A 21,217-nucleotide genomic window follows, 5' to 3' on the forward strand; every position below is an offset into this window, starting at 1 on the left:
TCTGCAGCTGCATCAGCAAATTCTGGGGCAGTTTTCACTTATACGATTTCAACTTCAAACAACCATAACTTTTGACTCGGTAACATTCAAAACACGTATCTTATATCGTTGGAAAGGTAATTTAAAGAGGAATACAACTAAACACATTTCATCAATCAATTCCATCATTAACAAGAAAGAAAACCTCAATAAATGATCATTAAACGTTCAAAATCAACGTTTCAAGTTCATAAAACGCATTTCTTGACTCGGGAATCCAATTCACAGATATGATGCCGTTTTGAAGGTATTGAAACATACATTACAACTAATCACTAACTAATAACATTTCATGGCATTCAAAGCATCAAAAGTTCATTTTAGAGTTCATCAAAATCATGAATTCAACCATTTTGTAAATGAAGCTTTTCTAAATCAACCTACACATCAATTTGAAGCTAGTGATGCTAGTAAAATTTTTAATACATGAACTTTAACATTTAATCAACCAAAAGCAAGGATTAAGCACACCCATTTCAAATGTTCAAACTAGTTACTCAAAACAACAAATCGAGCAAACTAAACACATATTCATGTTAGACTTGAGCCATAGACACTAATTAACACCATTTCAAGTATATAAAATGAATTTAGAGAAATCTAGAGTTTTTAGAAACCTTACCCCAAGTAGTGAATTTGGTACCAATTCGAAGAGGATGAAGAGAGGATCACGAATATGTAATTTGGTTTGATGTTTGCTTGCTAAATCCGATTTAGATGATGAATTAGTGAGTTGGTTGAAGTTGATGTTCTTAGTGACTAGAGAGAAAAAGGAAGTAGGAGATGGATGGAAATGAATGGTTGAAAGAGTGGGTTGACTAGTTGACCTAGTCAACTAGTTTGCCCACTTGACAACTTCGGTCCCTCAATTTTGAAAGCGGGTGCGTGAATTAACCAAACGAATATTTTAAAACGCTAGAGTAAACGAGTGATGTTAAAATCAAATAATGAAAATATCACGAATGTTAGTTAACGAAAGACGCGAATTTAGATAACAAAAGGTATTATCTAAAAAAAAGACGGCGTTAGAATAAATTTAACGGAAAAATGCGGGATGTTACATTACCTACACCTTAAAAGAAATTTCGTCCCGAAATTTAGTTGGAAGTAGTAGTTGTTGTTTCTTCCTCGAGATCTTGCGTTGCCAGTTCTACGAATAAATGAAAGTACTTCCTTGGGCATTTCAACGAACTTGACGGTCGGGATTTTACGTTGTTTCAAAGTTTGGTTTCACGATCCATAATTTCAACCGGTCCTCCTAGGAAGCGGATTTTATCATCGATAGTAAGCTCATCGAAAAGGATAACAAGTTCTTGTTCCACAAGACACTTCTTTAAGTTTAATACATGGAATGTAGGATGAACGGATATTCAAATGAGTCAGAAATCTAAACGGCTAACAACGGGTCCAAAACGCCCCAAGATTTCCAAAGGATCAAAATATCGCGGATTTAGCTTTCTACGTTTCCCGAAACGGATTACACCTTTTCAAGGTGCGACTTTTAATGTTATGCGGTTTCCCACTTGGAATTCGAGAGGTTCACGTCTAACATTTGCATGGCTCTTTTGGCGACTACGGATCGTCTTGGGCCTCTCTTGGATTTGAACGACCTTAACGGTTACTTCATGAATGAGTGCGGGTCCGGTGATTTGATTATTATTTACTTGGTTCTACAAAAGGAGAATGACGTTTCCGGTCATATAAGATTTCAAAAGGTGTAACGTTAAGACTTGAATGATAACCATCGTTGTAAGAGAATTCGGTTAAAGGCAAAGACTTTTCTCAAGAAATTTTGAAGTCGATAACACGAACTCGTATTATGGTTTCCAAGGTTTGAATCGAATGTTTGTTTGGTCATTCGAGATGCGGTTGATGTGTTGTACTCATGTTTAAACGTGGTCCCGAGGCTTTTTATAAGGAACTCCGAAATCTAGAAGTGAAACGAGGATCTCGATCCGAAACGAAGTATATCTCCTTAAGATATATTTTGAATAAGTTTTTGTTTCTCAAGAATTTTCGCGCCGCGGAAGATTTATCGTTTTCCGAAAATGTTCGTTAGGACTATTCTCCCTCGTGGTGAATACTAGTATAATGTGAAGAGTCTCTCTCTCCATTGAGAATTTAGATAAAAGATTTCCTTATACGGAAGTACGAGTGTAATGCGAGAGAAGTTTTCGCCTCGATGTGAGCATATCAAGCATGTTGTAGTTCGTCGATAAAACTGTGCGAAAATGAAATAGTATACACGTGTAACATACGTCTGATGTTGAAAGAATTTGCCATTCATTTGGAAGCATAAATATGGTTCGACAATAATCGAAGATGTGTCCCGGGTATGGTTGTTATCAGTATTCTCGGAGTTTTCGGATGTTCAAACAAGAAAAATGAAGTCATGTACATGGCACATGGTGGTGATTAGGTTGATCGAGTCCAATCACCATCACGAGTCATTAGAACTTTGGTATGACTTACCGTAATATAACCACGTTGATCGAGTGTCGTTATATTACGCTAACTCATACCTCCATTCCTACATCACTCCATAGATTCAAGTTCGTATAATCGTGAAGTTTTAAAACGAACAAAGTGTAACGACGTCTCAAAAGTGACTCGTATTAATCGTAAGAATTTATGCAACTCTATAGAAGCGTTCCCCAAGGGAAGTGTATAAATGATTGTTCACGTCCATGCGGTACAAGTCAAATAATAATGTATTTCGGTACGAAAAGGGTAACGAATCATGATAACGAATAGTACGCAACCGTAGTGATAAATAGTGATGAAGATACTCACCTAGAGTAGTGATGGTAGTAACACGAAGTGGTAGATAGTAAGGAACACCGGTGTGACACCGATAGTAAGTTGAAACGGTGGCGAATAACAATCTGGGAGACAGAGTTCCCGAACAAGTGTGACTAATGAAGTCGTCGTCATCCTTACGCGTATGAATCTTGAATTTACGTGTGTAACCAGAAAGTGGCAGAATACGGATTCGTATGATGAAAGTTTGGTACCATTAAGAAGTTTGCCTAAGAATGATTCAAGTATAATGCATAAGTAGTCAAGTAAGTGCTATCTATAGCAAATGTATGTCAGAATGCAATGGCTAACTATCCGGTTGTAGTCTAGATTCACTAATGCGTCCTAACGACTCTGTCAGACACACTAATGCACATCCTAGTTCCCTATAACCAACGCTCTGATACCATCTGTAGCGACCCGACAAAATCGTCATTGACGGCGCCGCTAACTTAGGTCCCATTACGTGGTCGTAGTCCCTATCTGAGGCTCGTTTGACCAAAATTATGTCGCATTCATTTGAAAAGTACAAGACTTGCAAAGTTTAGTTTACAAAACAAATGGACAACAAGTTTAAGCTTACAAAAGTATAAAGTATAAATGAAATAACTTGCGACATAATATAAGTTGAAAATAACAGTTGCTATAAATAGCGTAAGTATGTATGCATGCTTGACTCCAAGCAAGTAATCAGAGTGTATGCATGTATGCTCGACCCCAAGCAAGTATGAATGTACGCGGAAGCATGTACCAAATAGCCAAATATGAACCTGAGAAAACATGTAGAAAACTGTCAACGAAAAACGTTGGTGAGATCATAAGTGTATTTGTAAAAGTATGTTTTTAAACCACAAGGTTTAGTATCAAATCGTATACATCTTAGAAGATGTGTTTGTATTAAAGCGTATACATCTCAAAAGATGTTGTTTGTAAACCACAAGATTTAGTATAAAGTGAATATCAAGCGTATACATCCCAAAGGATGTTGTATGTATCACGAGCACCCAATTACCAAAACTTAACTGAATCCTACCTCTGTATAATAGTGTTAGAACCTACACTATACATCGAAAATACGTTTCATCCGTCAGATGAGGGTTCGTCAAACTCGTATGGCCACACAACATAATTTCTCGCTCACACCCTACAAGTGTAACTAATGGTAATTGGACTTGAGGATTTTTGTTCTAACTCGTAGGTATCTTTGCTCTTGTATTCGTATTTGTTCAAAGTATAAAAGTATGAAAAGAATGTATACAAATGAAATGTATATAAGTATGTAATGTATATGTTTCTCAGCCCACAATTTAAAAGTATATAAGTATTTGAAAAGGTGGGACTATGATCTCACCTCGAGTGCACGAGTATAAATGTACTTCACAAAGTAAACGTGTGCATGAAAGTTGCTTAGCCTTGACCTAAACAAGTAAGTTGTATCAATTAACCGGTTACGACACAAGGTCGGGCGAAATGTGTTCAATTAGTCCTATGGCTCGTTACGACTCGAATATATAGCATGTGAGTCACGTTATCAAGTTTCATGCAAGAATCAAGTATGAAAGCATGTTAGAACGATTGCATAAGTGTTTTGTTAAGTTTGACTAAAATTCAAACTTGGTCAAAGTCAACAAAAAAGTCAACGGGGTCGGGTCGGGTCCCGAACTATTTTCCTAAGCTTAGAAATCATATATGAGCATGTTGTCCAAGTTTCATGTTGATCGGGGGTGTGTAGCATGCTTAGAATTGAACGAAAATTGACCAAAATGGGCAGTCTGCCTCAGATGCGCCGCATCTGAGGCAGATGCTCCGCATCTGCAGCTGCATCAGCAAATTCTGGGGCAGTTTTCACTTATACGATTTCAACTTCAAACAACCATAACTTTTGACTCGTTAACATTCAAAACACGTATCTTATATCGTTGGAAAGGTAATTTAAAGAAGAATACAACTAAACACATTTCATCAATCAATTCCATCATTAACAAGAAAGAAAACCTCAATAAATGATCATTAAACGTTCAAAATCAACGTTTCAAGTTCATAAAACGCATTTCTTGACTCGGGAATTCAATTCACACATATGATATGCTGTTTTGAAGGAATTGAAACATACATTACAACTAATCACTAACTAATAACATTTCATGGCATTCAAAGCATCAAAAGTTCGTTTTAGAGTTCATCAAACCCTAATCAAAATCATGAATTCAACCATTTTGTAAATGAAGCTTTTCTAAATCAACCTACACATCAATTTGAAGCTAGTGATGCTAGTAACATTTTTAATACATGAACTTTAACATTTAAACAACATTTAATCAACCAAAAGCAAGGATTAAGCACACCCATTTCAAATGTTCAAACTAGTTACTCAAAACAACAAATCGAGCAAACTAAACACATATTCATGTTAGACTTGAGCCATAGACACTAATTAACACCATTTCAAGTATATAAAATGAATTTAGAGAAATCTAGAGTTTTTAGAAACCTTACCCCAAGTAGTGAAATTGGTACCAATTCGAAGAGGATGAAGAGAGGATCACGAATATGTAATTTGTTTTGATGTTTGCTTGCTAAATCCGATTTAGATGATGAATTAGTGAGTTGGTTGAAGTTGATGTTCTTGGTGACTAGAGAGAAAAAGGAAGTAGGAGATGGATGGAAATGAATGGTTGAAAGAGTGGGTTGACTAGTTGACCTAGTCAACTAGTTTGCCCACTTGACAACTTCGGTCCCTCAATTTTAAAAGCGGGTGCGTGAATTAACCAAACGAATATTTTAAAACGCTAGAGTAAACGAGTGATGTTAAAATCAAATAACGAAAATATCACGAATGTTAGTTAACGAAAGACGCGAATTTAGATAACAAAAGGTATTATCTAAAAAAAAGACGGCGTTAAAATAAATTTAACGGAAAAATGCGGGATGTTACAAGATGTGTGTTACTTAATGTATTTATTTGAGTTATGTAGATTAGTTATATATGAGGATATATTTTGATCTTGAACTTTTCCTAGATGTGAAATATATAATTGGTATATGCATCGTAACTATCAGACTATGGACCTTAGATTTTGGTTCATGAACTGTTATGATTTATTTGTAGCACATGTATTGAATTACGGAGTATTGTTCTATATTAATTGGCAAAACATATATTAAATATATTGAGATGTCACTTATATGAACTAAGTGATACTTGGTCAAAATTTGCAATATTATGATCGGTGAATAATGTTATAGTTTGTTGCAAATATTGTGCTTTTATGATACACAAATATGTTGCGAGTCTTTCACATGATGAGAAACATAAAAAGTTCACTGGTGTGAACTTTAAACGTTGGCAGCAAAAGATGTTCTTTTGCATAACCACGTTGAACCTTGCGAGGTTCTTGGGGTTCTTACTCAGGCTAGAAAATCTGAGAAGTTCACATGTGTGAACTTTAAGCGTTGGCAATAAAAGATGTTCTTTTATCTGACCATCTTGAACCTTGTGAGGTTCTCGACTGAACCTTGCGAGGTTCTCGAGTGAACCTTGTGAGGTTCTTGACTGGACCTTGCGAGGTTCTCGACTGAACCTTGTGAGGTTCTTGACTGGACCTTGCGAGGTTCTTGACTGAAATCGCTCCCAAGTTGTTGAAGGGGAACATGATGCTCATATTGTAAGTGCGTTTCAGGGTTGGAATCATTCGGATTCCTTATTCCGCAACTATGTCTTGAATGGCATAGTCAGTTCGTTCTAAACGTGTAATGGAACATTTTTGGACCGTTTCCGAACTGTTCTCGAACATGGTTTTGAACGGGTTTTAGGAGCGCGTTCGAAACGTTTCTGAACTGTTTCCAGACTGCATCGAAACTAGTTATGGACTGTCTTTGGGACAGTATCGGGACAGTTTTAGACTGTTATTAAATCGGATTTAAACTTATTTGTTTAACAGTTGGGCTTAAACATGTTTTGTTTAACCGATTTTGTTGAAACGGTTTAGTTTAATCTTTTAGTACAATTTTTTTGGTTTTAACATGTTGTTTGCACGTTTGTGGTTAAACCCGCTTGGTTTAACTGTAGGGTTGAAACCTGTTCGGTTTATCCGTTTAAGTTTAAACTTGTCTGGCTTACTTGTTTGGGTCAAAACCTATTTGGTTTATCCGGATGGGTTTAAACCTATTTGGTTTACTTGTTTAGGTTAAACCTGCTCGGTTTACCTATTAGGTTGAAACCTGTTTGTTTTACCTATTTGGTTGAAACCTGATTGGTTTAACCTGTTGAGTTGAAACCTGCTTGGTTTAACTCTGTTTGTTCACGATAAACTGGAACTTTAATTTTGGATTGAAAACAGTTTAGTTCTGTTCAAATTTCAGATGATCTCTGAAGTTAACTTGGTTTGTTCTAATATCAAGGAATGGTGAACTTATACCAGAGTTATTCATCATGTGTGTGTTATCATGAGTCTGCCATTGATGATATTAATGGCAATGAGATTATTTTTGCGAAAATGAACTCTGCAATGGGACTCACATTGATCAATGTGTTTGTATGTTCATGAGATTCGTAAGAATCTGATGTCCGGGTTGTTGTTGAACAAGTCTGGCTTCAAAAAGAAGAAAAAAAAATGTACGTTTAAAAGGTCATGTTGACTAAAAGTGGAATGTATATTCATAAGGGCTATGCCCGATGAATGTGAAATTTGTGTTGAAGCCAAATTAACAAGATCATCTTTCTTATGATCCACACTCATATGTGTGATTTGAGATCCATTCTAACAATGAATGAAAACAAATACTTTATTTCGTTTATGGATGATAGACGAAGTATTGTTATATTTACTTGTTGAAAAGTAAAGATGAAGCAATTGAGAAGTTTTATTGCTTATATAAACGAAGTTGAGAATCAACTTGAACGGAAATCAAGGTTGTTCGTAGTGATAGATGTGGTGAATATGTCGCACCTTTTGCTGAATTTTGGTTCACAAAATGGCATTAGATACGAATTCACTGCACCTTACTCACGTCAATCGAATAAGACTATTGAACGAAAGAATAGAACCTTGAAAGATATGGTGAATGCCATGTTGTTAAGTTCTGGTGTAAGCCAGTCAATGTGGGGGGATGCCATCACATCCATAAACTATCTTTTAAATAAGATACCCCAAAAGAAAAGGGATGAAACCCCATACGATTTATGGTGGAAAAGAAAATCATCCTATGAGTACCTCAAAGTGTGGGGGTGCCTAGAAAAGGTAGTTGTTTCACTACCCAAAGCACAAAAGATAGGATTAAAGACTGTTGACTACATATTTATCAGATATGCTGAACACAGTTATCGCTTCCTTGTGTATGGGTCCAATATTTCGGATATACACAAAGGTTCAATAATAGAATCGAGAAATGTTTCATTCTTTGAAAATGTATTTCCATACATTACAAATGAACGTGAAAGTTCGTCTAGGATAAAGATGTTTCGGTTATTTGTTCATCTTTACACATTATGCTTATAGAGGAACTAATACTGAATGTATAAAGATGTACATGATATTTTAAAACCTCTTAAATGGTATATTTAAGACGATGTTTAAGTATATGACGTCGATTTTGTCGTGATACAAGGGATATGGTATGACATTTCTTGTAAGAAAAGCTATGGAGAATATGAATGATGCGTCTTTTATTCTAATGCTTTGGGCATAAAGTCTATGAAATGCTAGACTTGGACTTGTTAACGATGATCATCTGCAGAGATCAATTAACATCTAATATTTCATTGCGTTGAATATATTTAAAGACAAAATCGTTTTCATTTAGTAATAGAAGGATTTGGTATATTGTGAACATCATTGATGATGTTAATTATTCACATGTTATGTGAATTATGATATTGAAGATAATTATAAATATAAAGATGTCAAACTTTATTATTCTATTATCTTAACGTTTTGAATTATCTAATCAGTATACAGATTCAAATATAATTTTGAGTGCGAAACTTTTGTTAAGTTTCAAAATTCTACGTCTCTAGGTCAAACCTAGAAAATGACTAAGAATTGCTCAAATGTGCTAAAATATGGATCACAAAAGATGTAAATCTTATGTGTAGGCATTTGAATGTTTCATTGATTAGAATCATATTAGATATATATGATTATGATATCAAGTTGCAAGACATGTGGGAGAAGCTTTGAATGATAAGTGGTAACCCTTGTTAGTTGTGTAAAATGAACACAATAGCTTGATAATGTGGGGGTGTCTTGCATTTTGATAGCAAGAACATGATACATGATAATGCGTTCTAATGTATCTAATGAGTTTGTACTAGATCCGACTTAGCATATGCTGTAAGCAAGCTAAGTAGATACAAAATAATCAAAGTACATCTCATTAGAGTTAAGTCAGTAACAGATATCCCGCAGTGATCAAGGGACACTGTGATGCAAACTATATATCTGATACGAATGATTCCAGAGAGACAAGTGGGTATTTATTCACACTTGGAGGTGCGACTATATCGTGGAAATCGTTTAAACAAGCGGTTATTTCTAGATCCACGATGGAATCAGAATTCATCGCTTTAGATAAAGCTGGTGAAGAGGTAGAATGGCTACGTCAATCCGTTAAAGATATACCAGATGGCCTAAGCCGGTGTCGGCTATATGTATACATTGTGATAGCCAATCGGTAATTGGTAGAGCTCATATTACAATGTGTAATGGTATGAATAAACATATGAGACGTAGACATAATAAAGTACGACAACTAATCTCTAAAGGAATTATTTCTATTGACTATGTGAAGTCAAAGGATAATGTTGCGGATCCGCTGAAAAAAAGGCTTAAGCAGAGAGTTAGTGTATGAGTCGTGCGTGGGAATGGGACTGAAGCCCATGAAAGGCTAAGTTTATATGAAGGAAAACCTAACTCAGTTGACTGGAGATCCCAAGATCTGAGTTCAATTGGACAACCTACTTGTATGAACTATGAACTGGCGACGGTCACTGTGGGGGAGTTAATTACTAAACTAGCAACCCCTACACTTTTAAAGGGAGTTTACTAATTAAGAGTAGACTTCCTAGACCATTCCTAAAAGTGACAAGTAAGATGATAAGCCTATGGTTTTTAATGATTCAACTGAAATTACCATGCGTGGTTAGTCAGTAGCCATTCAGTGGTGAATCACCTATGTGAGAGAGAAGTGGGGTCACTTCGAAGGGTATTGTTGGGGCACAATACTTGATAAGCTCTCGCAGAACCAGGCTAATGTTCATGACCATAACGAACATAACTATGAGGACTTGAAGTTGTCAGGGAGAGTCTTGTGTGAAGCGTATTGTCGCCTACACAAACGGCAGACGAGTTCAAAGACATCGCCGTCTGCTCAGAGCCAGTAGACTAAGTGCGTTTTCACAAGCGAAAGTTCAAATGGTAACACCTACTTATCGTATGCAAGATTCAACCGCTGAAACTTAATCGGAATATTGTTATTTCTGAGATCGATCTCCATTCATGTGGGGGATTGTTGGAAAAATAATGTTGAAAATTGCGTTTTCACCAATATTTGGACACCATTTAATATATGATAGAGTGATATATATTAATAACTAGTTAGTGGGTTTTGTAGTCTCTAACGAGGGCTTTAAAACGAGCCAAAGTGTGTCCAAAACGGATCAATGGTGAATGAGATATCGAGTCTCAAAGTTGTTAGTTTGGTGCAAAATTAAAAGGAATGAAAATAAGTGGAAGTTGTCCCACATCGGTGATGGGAACAAACTTAAGGCCTTGGCTTCCACTATAAATAAAGCCTTTAGGCTTTGTAGAAAGACACACCAAAAACAAGAGAGCAAAAACACTATTAGTTTTCCTTCTCAGCCGCAACGAGGTCTCCCAATTCCGGTTACCTTTCAGGCAAGTGTTCAAGTCCGGCAGTACGCTGCTTCGGACCGGTGTACCCTGGGAACAGACGTCGAATCTGTTTAAGGGAATTATGTCAAACACAAGCCCGGTTCATCCTTTCTCCGGTTATTCGGTTAGATCACTCTAATTTTTCATTCTTATTTTGGTTATTTATTATACATGTTTATAATCTGATTATTTTGTTTGAGTAATTTGTTAGGGTTTTAATTACTTGTTTCAGTTTCGTATACTATTTTCCTACAAACAATTCACAAACAAATTCTCAATAGGATAATCGGCTGTAGTACTATGTTTTGTAATTAGATGTTTGAGTGTTTAGCAAATTGTTATTGTTTTGGAACTAATAGATTAGATTAGTGACTACTAATGATTACATTTGTTGTGAAATAGAAGTATAACTAGTGAAAGGACCCGTGGAATCACGGGGTTGTTTAAACGAAACATTTTAATGATATGTTTTAGGTATTAATTGAATGTAGATGTTAAAAGTATTTACTTTAATGACCCGTGGAACCACGGATTCCGACTAAGAAACTTGTCGTTGTTTTTATAAACGTATTGATGTACTTAATTTAGTCAGGATAAATGAACTACATTTATTCTCCCACAATTCTCTTCCAATTTTCATTACAATTATTATTTTCTTTGTTATAAAAGCCTACATTACAACTTTTTATTGAGACATGTATTTCGCATAAATATGCAACGTAATTAATCTCGTAGAGAGAACCTTTATTTGAATAATAATAATATAATAATTATAATTATAATTATAATAATAAAGTTTGCTTAAAATGAAGTATTTATATTTTTAATAAAAATTAGTAGTAATAACAAATGCCTCTTTGAATTATTAAATTTTTTTTAATACAATTATTATATTAAGGTTGTATAATATGCTTTAAAGTTTGTACATATGTTCATAATGTGTTTTGTAAAAGATTGTCCAAATTGTTACAAAGTTTGTACATATGATCATAAAAGTGTATTATCATAAGGTTGTACATAATGCTTCAAATATTGCACATATGGTCATGAGGTGTTTTATTATAAGAGTCTACATAATGCTTCAAATATTGTACATATGATTATGAATGTGTTTTATCATAAAGTTGTACATAATGCTTCATGTATTATACAATTAATATGTTAATATTATTATTAAATACAATTAATTATTTTAATAACATCCTCATTTGAGTCTTAGAATTTTTCTCTTTATTTTTGAATTTTGTTTAAGCTTGAATAATCCTTAGTTATGACATTATTATTATAGAGATTTATTAGATATTATAGATAGATTTTTAGTAAATAATTATATTTTAATTCTAAATTTATTAAGATTAATGACATCATCCATATTTTTATAAATGGTAAGTATTAGCAAAATGAAGAGTTAAATTGTAAAACGATAACATCATCATTTTAGAGATTTAATAGAAGTTATAGAAGTCTAATCAAACAAATTAGGTTATAAAGATACTTATTGTTGAAACTTCAATTAAGATAATCTGTTCAATAACATAAAATTTAAACGCTTGCGTACCTGTAATTGGCCTGCAAGAAGAACAATATGATGAAGCATTATAAAGACTTTGAAAAATACCACCGGCCTTCCAGTTAAGTGGTACCGAGCTTTAGGAGGGCGGGCCCGCGATTAGTTGCCAAGCAACTCGCCAACCCGGGTTCGATTCCGAGGAGGGGGAGGTTTTCTTTAGGATTCCCGCGATTAGTTGCCAAGCAACCCGAGACCCGCGATTAGTTGTCAAGCAACCCGGATTCAATCCTTGGAGTTTCCTACCTAGCGTGCTTGGGTGCAAATGAGAGCATTTGATGCCTCTCAAGTCGTTCAAGAAAAAAATAAAGACTTCAAAAAATCTTAATATGATAACTCTTGACTACTTACATATAGAGGTGGTAATTTTGACCCATTTCAAATACAAATGACTCATGCTGATCAGTGCAGGTTCAGTAAAACTGCAATACCTAAAAGGGAAAGGGGAATGGGTCAAAAGTTGCCCAATGGTGTACTTTTTACACGCAAAATCGACTCATATGAATAATAAAATCTTACTATTGTAATAAATATACATCTTGTGATCTTATTCACACATTAGTTACAAAGTATTCATTAACAAAGATGGACAATAGGTGTTTTGGGTCAACCAAGCTTGGCAAGGCCTGTGACATATATAAGCTATTTTGACCCAACTTGCCATTCGCCACCTCAACTGACAGACATATGATATGAGGTAAATATGAATTTTTACAAAAACTAACTACCAAGAATAAATAAACAATAGAAACGTTATGATGAAAAATTCGATGTTACTAGGAATCCCTTCAATCATGGCAGCATCAATAGTCGCTTGTATACTTTCTGTTGGATGTGTGAAGAATATCAAAACACAAGAAAAGTATGTTTTAGTGTTGAGGCGCGCCGTGGCTCAGTAAGGCGCGCTATAGATCAACACTTGGATTGAGGTTCGAAGGTTGCAATGCTGTCAGTTTCGAAATCATGCTTTAAGCCACGGCGCGGCTCCTCCAGCTGCGGTGCGGCTTAAGCGTATCCGGGAGCCTGACGAGGAAAAACATGTTTTCTTGCTCTTTAAGTTGTTTCCTTGTTTAGATATGCCTATATAAACACCCTATTGTAACCCTAACATGTGTGCACGAAATTAATAGTGAAAAATCTCTGGTTTGCTCCTGTGGACTAAACCCTTCTCTGTGTTTTGCTTTAATATTCGTTTGTCGTTCGTGGGTTAGTGATTAGTATAAATCACTTGTCTTGTTTGTGTCCTAAATCCTAACAAGTGGTAACTAGAGCTCAAGGTTCGAGTATGGGCACGATGACGATTTGAAAAGCAAGGTGTTCGATATGGTTGATGACTCGGTTTTTTCATCAAGGTTAGATCAAATGACAGGGTTGTATGTCTTGCAACTTGTGTCGAGATCTAGAGACTTAGTTGATCACGATGAACTTAAGGTATGCCTATCTATCCATGAAAGTTGATCACACCAGGGTTGGTATGATCCTGGCGGGTTATCATGTAATGGTGTGCGCGGTTGCATAATGATGGTGATTTACTCGCGAAGGGTTACGGAGTCTAAGGGGTCGGTTCGATAGGGTTTTGATGCAAAAGATACACGGAGAGATTTTCTGAAAGATCCGGGTGACGGGTCGGGTTCTTGTTCCTCGTTATCCCGTACGAAGGAACGATTGAGCAAAATTCGGATATTCATGCGCAGTTGCAGAAGAAAATTCATAGCGGGTTCATTAACCGTTGGATCGCTTTGAAAATTTTACTGTAAGTAAAAGACGTATAGATCTAGTTGCTGTAAACGTTTGAGGATGATCGGACCGTTGAATTTTCAGATACGAATTTTCGAATCTGGGCAGTTTTCAAGATGAATTTTTCGGGTTTGAAGACGAGACTGCGAGACAGTTTTGTCTCGTGAAACTTCAAGTGATACAAGCTATGTTTTCATATATGTTGGTTTGTTATGGAAGCTCAGGAGGAGGTTGTTTTTTTTCTCTTGGTTTAGAGCGGTTGTGACGAACAAGATGCATCGGGTTGAAAGTCGATATTGGGAGTTATCGGGGAAGTTTGGTGCTTGCGGTTTGGAAACGGGATGACTAATGGTGTTTGGTCAATATTCCAGGGTTTATGGAATATGCGGGCGGATTAGAGTTCCTAGTCACTAAGGAAATTGATTTTCGAAGGGTGTCGGATAAAACGCGTTCGACGGTTGCTCGGGTTTGGTTCATGTTTCAACAAAAGAAGCGGTTTTTTCGAGGGTGATCAATTAGGGCTTTAGGTGATGGAAGAGGGGCAAATAATCTTATAAGTCCTGGAACTTGAGCTTTCTAGGATTGTTGAGGGTGTCGGGAACTTGGTGTGAGTTTGGTAACTGACGGAAGTTATCGAACTAGTGGGAGTTAGTCACTAGTGGAGTTGTGGAGATGATTATGCGAAGTTGTCTCCAATATTAGTGTGATGATTATGGGTAACACTAGAGCTTCGAGTACTTGTTTTACTCTCCGATGGCAAAGAAATTTGTGACTGACTGGTGGTACGAACCAAGTTTCTTCTCGAGTAGCTGCAGTTTTATTTCTTACTCGTACAGTGAGAGCATGCTTGAGATGATAAGATGGGTTTGTGATATTCATAGATATGAGGAGGTCAGTGTACTAGTGAAAAAGCAGAAAGTTGAAAAGTTAGTAGATTTCGAGGTTGTGACTACGTTCTCACTGGAGCCTTGGATTTTCTGATTGCTGGGAAGGAAACTCGTAGATAGACGGTGAAATCCTGTACGATGGTGATCATTGACATGTGTGTTCAGGATTAGACATTGTAAGTAACTAGAGGGGGTGAATAGTTACTTAATACGATTTTTAAAACATTTTTGATGATCAACAAGATTTTAATAATCTTTGATCACTTTAATCAACTCAAACCAATGTGTGATGTGTTTATGTATGTAATAGTGTGGAATATAAAGTAAAGAACATAAATACAAGGATTTATAGTGGTTCGGGTAGATGTTAACTAATCCACCTTAATCCACTTCCCGATTCACTAATCATGATTTTTGCTTCACTAAGCACCTTTCTCCAAATTCAATGGAGATCCGATTTACAAGCCTTATAATTCTCCTTAGACAACAAACCTAATCCTTCTATCTCTTTGAATGATTACCTCCAACTTAGATCAACTTGTCTTCACCTTGGACAAGTATTAATTTCAAATGAAATTAATCAACTCCTAAATTCCCTTTAAGGAAGATGATAGTTAAGCTAGCATATGCTTCTAATTACAAAGTACAAAGATTCACCCTTTTCTAGTGATGACAATCCTAAGACAATTCTAGAGATTATTACAACACTATGTAAACTCATAAAGATAAATATTTGAAAATAAGTTTACAAAACCCCTTCTATAATCTATGAGATTATAGAACTTCTCTTGCTAATCACAAACATATGTAGAAGCACTGTTGTAAACGGCGTCCGTTGCGTCCGTTGCGACGCCCGTTGCGGCGTTTTGGTGGCTAAACCGTTTCGACCCCGTCCCGTTTTCTTATAAGCCGGTCAACGGTCAAAAGTCAGGTCAAATGCAGGAAAAATTGGGTCAACGCCGGTCAAAACTCAGAAATTCTGTTAAAATCGGTCATAAGTCGGTCAAATCAATCAAAATTGACTTAGTTTAGTATTCCATTTTGTATTATATTAACGTTAATAGCAATTATAGGTACAAACTTGTCAACGAAGATTTTTTAACTCTAAAATATGTGTAAATATATATTTATATATATAAAAGTCAACATTAGTCAACATCCGTTTCGACCCCGTCTCGGCCCCGTTTTTCCCGTTTCGACGTTTTGAGGTCGCTACCGTTTCGGCCCCGTCTCGCGTCTTTTTCAACCTTGTGTAGAAGTGTTATGCTATTGTGATTCCATGATGATTTTGAGCAGTAACATGCAAGAGGTCTAAATCTTTAAAGTTCTCCAAGCCTTGCTATTTATATGGAGAGATAAACAAGTCAGCCGTCTCTACAGCTTGGACCATGGTCGATCGTGGGTCCACCGCACGCGGTCCAGTCTAAAATACCTATCTGTTGTATAGCTGTTTGAATCAGTTTTGGACATCACTCTTTAGACACTTTACTTCATTTAACACCTGCAAAAGATACCCAACATCCTATACAAGTACTATATGCATTAAATGTCCATTTATCTTGGATGTATTCCCTTGATAATGACTTGTCATGCTCAAAGTGAAAAGTCTAACATTCTTGGATACAAGTCATGATAATCATTTGAGACAATCTCAATTTTGTCATAATCCTTTGTTTGTAATTAACACATTTGCTAAATCTCTATTGGTTGGTCAACATGTCGTTGATGACACAAATCCACTTTAATCACAAAGCATGATATTATTCAAATTTGAACTTGTTTGTAATTAATTAAGTGTGTTAATGATGTCTTGACAATTTAAGCAAGTAATAACAATTAAACATGTTGCAAGACATTAAGTTAAATCAAGTTTAAACTTATTCATAAATTAATTTTAGACTTAAGCAAACATATGTGTGTTAATTATTCATTGTCTTTTAAGATTACTAGATTATGACATTTTAAGCATTATCCAAGTAGCACAAGCATATATTGAAGTAGTGCAAATACTAGTTGGTGAAATCCCAACTTGTAACACATAGCAAGACAAGGTTAATACATATACATATTAAGTAACTACTTGGCATTTAGTACTTAACACATAGTCAAATAATACACATGTATTAATAACAAGTAGTCAAGTAATATTCATGTAATGACTAGCAAGAAATCACTAAATAATCTAAAATTAAACATGTAGTGATAACATAGCATTAACCTAAGGCTATGTAAGTTTTACTTGCAAGGTGGCATTTACAAGATTAATGTATAAGTATACATTAATGTCCAACACATGTACAAGGAAGGAGCAACTCTTGGTTGGAACTTGGTGACCATCCTAAGAATGTCTAGATACATTTTATATGTACATGTTTTCTTATAACACTTATGTGTTATCCTTAATCAAGGCTTAATAGTCATTAAGGTGTCATTAGGCGTGATTAACCAATATTAGTGTTCTAGTGACCAAAACTCCTTTGGGTATGAAGGAGGCAACTATTCTAAGCATGTTTGAACATGTTTCATAAATTATAGATGCCCCGAAGTGGTCAAACATTTTTCGATCAAAATTCAGACAGTGAGGTTCTGCGGTCGATCCACGGTCATTCGTGGAGTCGACCTTGCAACCCTGATTTCACAAATATAGGTGCAAGTCTCCACGGTCTGACCTGCGATTGACTGTGGTCCTAACCGTGTAGCTCAGTTTTTATTTTAAGCTTTATTTGGTTTTGGTCTTTTGCTAGAGTAAGTGTGGATTAGTGAACTTGTATAATTATGTGAGGATGTCTATCATTACCTTTAGTTATGTGCATATGTCATCATCAAAACACTTATTGTTATGGGTTAAGATTAGACAGTCATTGAGCATAATCCCACATTATACCACATTCTTCCCCAACAGACGTGTCTATAGTGATCGGTGAGGCGGTGTAGTCTTATGAAGAATCCTATAATTGAAGAGTCGCATACTTCAATTGGTCTTCTAGTGTATGAAGATGATATTTTTGTTAGAAGATGGTGGCGCAGAAATCGAGAGATGACCCAAGCTAGCAATGAAGATTAGATTGTTACTCAGGTGTTTGAGTGTCGAAAGTCTTCCTTCCCATGGCTTAGAAGTGCGGCATGTCCTGGTTGTTTATTCGACGGATTTCAAATGGAGTTCCATAATCGGGTAATCTAAAGTTATTGTGGGTGTTTAACACAATTGACAGGTGAATTTGATTACGTTTTGGCGAGTGTAGTTGAAGTGCTCTTTATTGAAAGCTGCCAACTCGAGTAGTTGGAATGTGCGTGTCCCAAGAAGCTTTCTTGGCGGTATAGATGGGTAGGTTCAATGAAGTCGAGACAGATGATCGAGTATGGGTTGATAAAATGGGCCGTGTTTAGATTATCCTTCAAGTGGGAGATTTTTGGATGTGTGAATGATGTCAAAACAACAACAAAAGTGCGTTTTAGTGTTAAGGCGCGCCGTGGCTCAGTAAGGCGTGTCATGGCTCAACAATTGGATTTTAAGGTTCGAAGGTTGCAATGTTGTCAGTTTCGAAATCATGCTTTAAGCCACGGTGCGGCTCCTCTAGCCGCGGCGCGGCTTAAGCCTATTTGGGAGCCTGACGAGGAAATACACGTTTTCTTGCTCTTTAAGTTGTTTCCTTGTTTAGATATGCCTATATAAACACCCTATTGTAACCCTAACATGTGTGCACGAAATTAATAGTGAAAAATCTCTGGCTTGCGCCCATGGACTAAACCATTCTTCGTGTTTTGGAGTTGGGATATAACCACGTTAAATCTTGTGTCGTTTATTTATCATTTTGCTTTAATATTCGTTTGTCGTTCATGAGTTAGTGATTAGTATAAATCACTTGTCTTGTTTGAGTCCTAAATCCAAACACTTTCAGCCACCTGATATTTATCTCTACATATAGCTGCAACTTTTTCTACCAAATTATTATCTCCAACAACATGATCGGCGGGGAGGAGCGTCTCAAAGTATGGGGCAAAGGATCAAAGGCTTTTACTGAGTTTTACTCAACACGAGATCTTGTCTCACTGAACAATTTTTACAGAAAGCAATCGAACAAGTTTAGAAGGCTCATCTATAAGTGTTTTAATGGACTGAAGTCTTGCAATGCCATCAATGACACAATTTGTTGCCCTCATATTACCCGTTTTAGCACCATAAACTAATTGGTCAATGGTCATTTTCTTTGGGTTCAAAGTCTTTTGTGAATTGGTGAAAAGATGTGACTTCGTATGTGGTCATTTCACCCCCAAAATCGACAAATTTATGTATCCATGTTTCTGAGCCGAAAAGCTAGGTTTATATAATTATCATACAAGGAAAAAGCATTCATCTTGATTGGCGGCGAAGGTGAATTTATGAAGCTTACTCACCCTGGACTGGAAGTAATAGAAACGGCCGAGTCTGAAAGATCAGAACCAATGGCTTGTGTTACAACTTATATAATCATCTTCAGAGGCGAAACTAGGATTTATGGATAAGAGTGACATTTCTCGAAAGTAAAAATCAATATAAAAATTAGGGGATACTAAAATTTTAATTAGGGAATGTTGGCCATTAATTTACAATTTTTAATACCGTATAATAGGCATATTTGAAGAGGGTTGAGGTGCCAAAGCATCCACATGTATCGACATATCCCCGCCTCTGATCATCTTTAAAACTCACACCCTATGAGTCTATAATAACCCACCAAGATATTTCCAAAATCTAACTAATATTTGCTAGAAGTAACCTAACTGTTAAAAGGACAATCATTGGTCAAAAATTCAAAACCGTTCTCACTGAAGTAATCCTAAATATACACACTATTTATCACCTCTCTTGAAGTTAATACACACTATTTATCGTCCATATTCAATCTGATTAAGCTCACTTTTTTACTGAACCATTAAGTAAAATTCACAACATATATCAACACAGGGTAGTGATATTTTCAAATTCATTTTTTGATAGGTGCAATTAAATTTACTAACATACACTTAAATGATAAACTACACAAATTTTATGTTAAAACTTATTTGAGGTTATTATAGGAAAATAGTACTATCAAATAGTTGTGGATTACGCATTTGGAAATATCATTTGCCATCAAGAAAACACAAAATCCCACAATCAATAAACATAACAATTCGCAAATAGTTCAAGGAAATAAGTAAATATATACACAGAAGGAAGCATAAATATTAGTAACAACTTACTGAACTCTAAGTCATTGAGCTTCATCTTATAACCCATTTTTATGTTTTCTGGAGATGGATTCTTTGCACTAGCAACAATCTTATTGTAAGCTTGAAGAAGACGGTGATGTGAGATTAACATAAATGGTGGAGGGGATTATTAGGAATCATGATTGCATTTTTTTGTATCTTATTTGGAATTGTAAAGAGGAAGAATCTTTTATTCAAGATTCATTCATATGATTGTTTGGAGTTTTTTTAACAGACACTTGTATTTTAAAAACTTATTTAAGAAAATGATGTATTTTCAAACATATTCATCATTTTACTATTATCTTTTAATTTTCTTTTAATTAAAACTATAAAATTCCAGTAATAAAATATAAAATATATGGGTTAAAATCCTCACATAACAACCGACCATCAGTTTTTCTAGCCTACAATTAGCCACCGTCAATTACAATAGGCTTTTTTTTTTTTTTTTTTTTCTTTCTAACATTGTTCACTTACAATTACAATACGTACAAAAATAATAATTTAATTGTTATAAAATATCTAGATTGGATGTTAATTTTATTATTATTATATTTCTTGCATAGTAATATTTTATGCTATAAATAGACATGTATGGTAGCCATTTAAGGTGCACCATTTCTCTTGAAATATCAATATCAATATTTCTTCTCTCCTTCTTCTCTCTTTTTCTCTCTTTGTTCTTATAACCATTAAAGGTAGTTATAAGCCTACTGAATTATAACACGTTATCAGCACGAAAAGCTTAGTGTAATTAAAAGATATCTCAAACGATCACGAATCACTAATCAAGGTATGAAATTATTAATAATTTTCAGACTCGAATATATCAAATTTTGGACTACTAACATTTATATTTATGTTATTTAAGTTATATATGGTCGGTTATACCACCTGAATTATATTTCTGTAATCTAACTTTTACTAACTTCACTAACATTTATATTTATGTTATTTAAGTTATATATGGTCGGTTATACCACCTGAATTATATTTCTGTAATCTAACTTTTACTAACTTCACTAACATTTATATTTATGTTATTTAAGTTATATATGGTC

This window comes from Rutidosis leptorrhynchoides, chromosome 10 (genome assembly GCF_046630445.1).
Source record: "Rutidosis leptorrhynchoides isolate AG116_Rl617_1_P2 chromosome 10, CSIRO_AGI_Rlap_v1, whole genome shotgun sequence".
In the NCBI taxonomy this organism is placed as follows: Eukaryota; Viridiplantae; Streptophyta; class Magnoliopsida; order Asterales; family Asteraceae; genus Rutidosis; species Rutidosis leptorrhynchoides.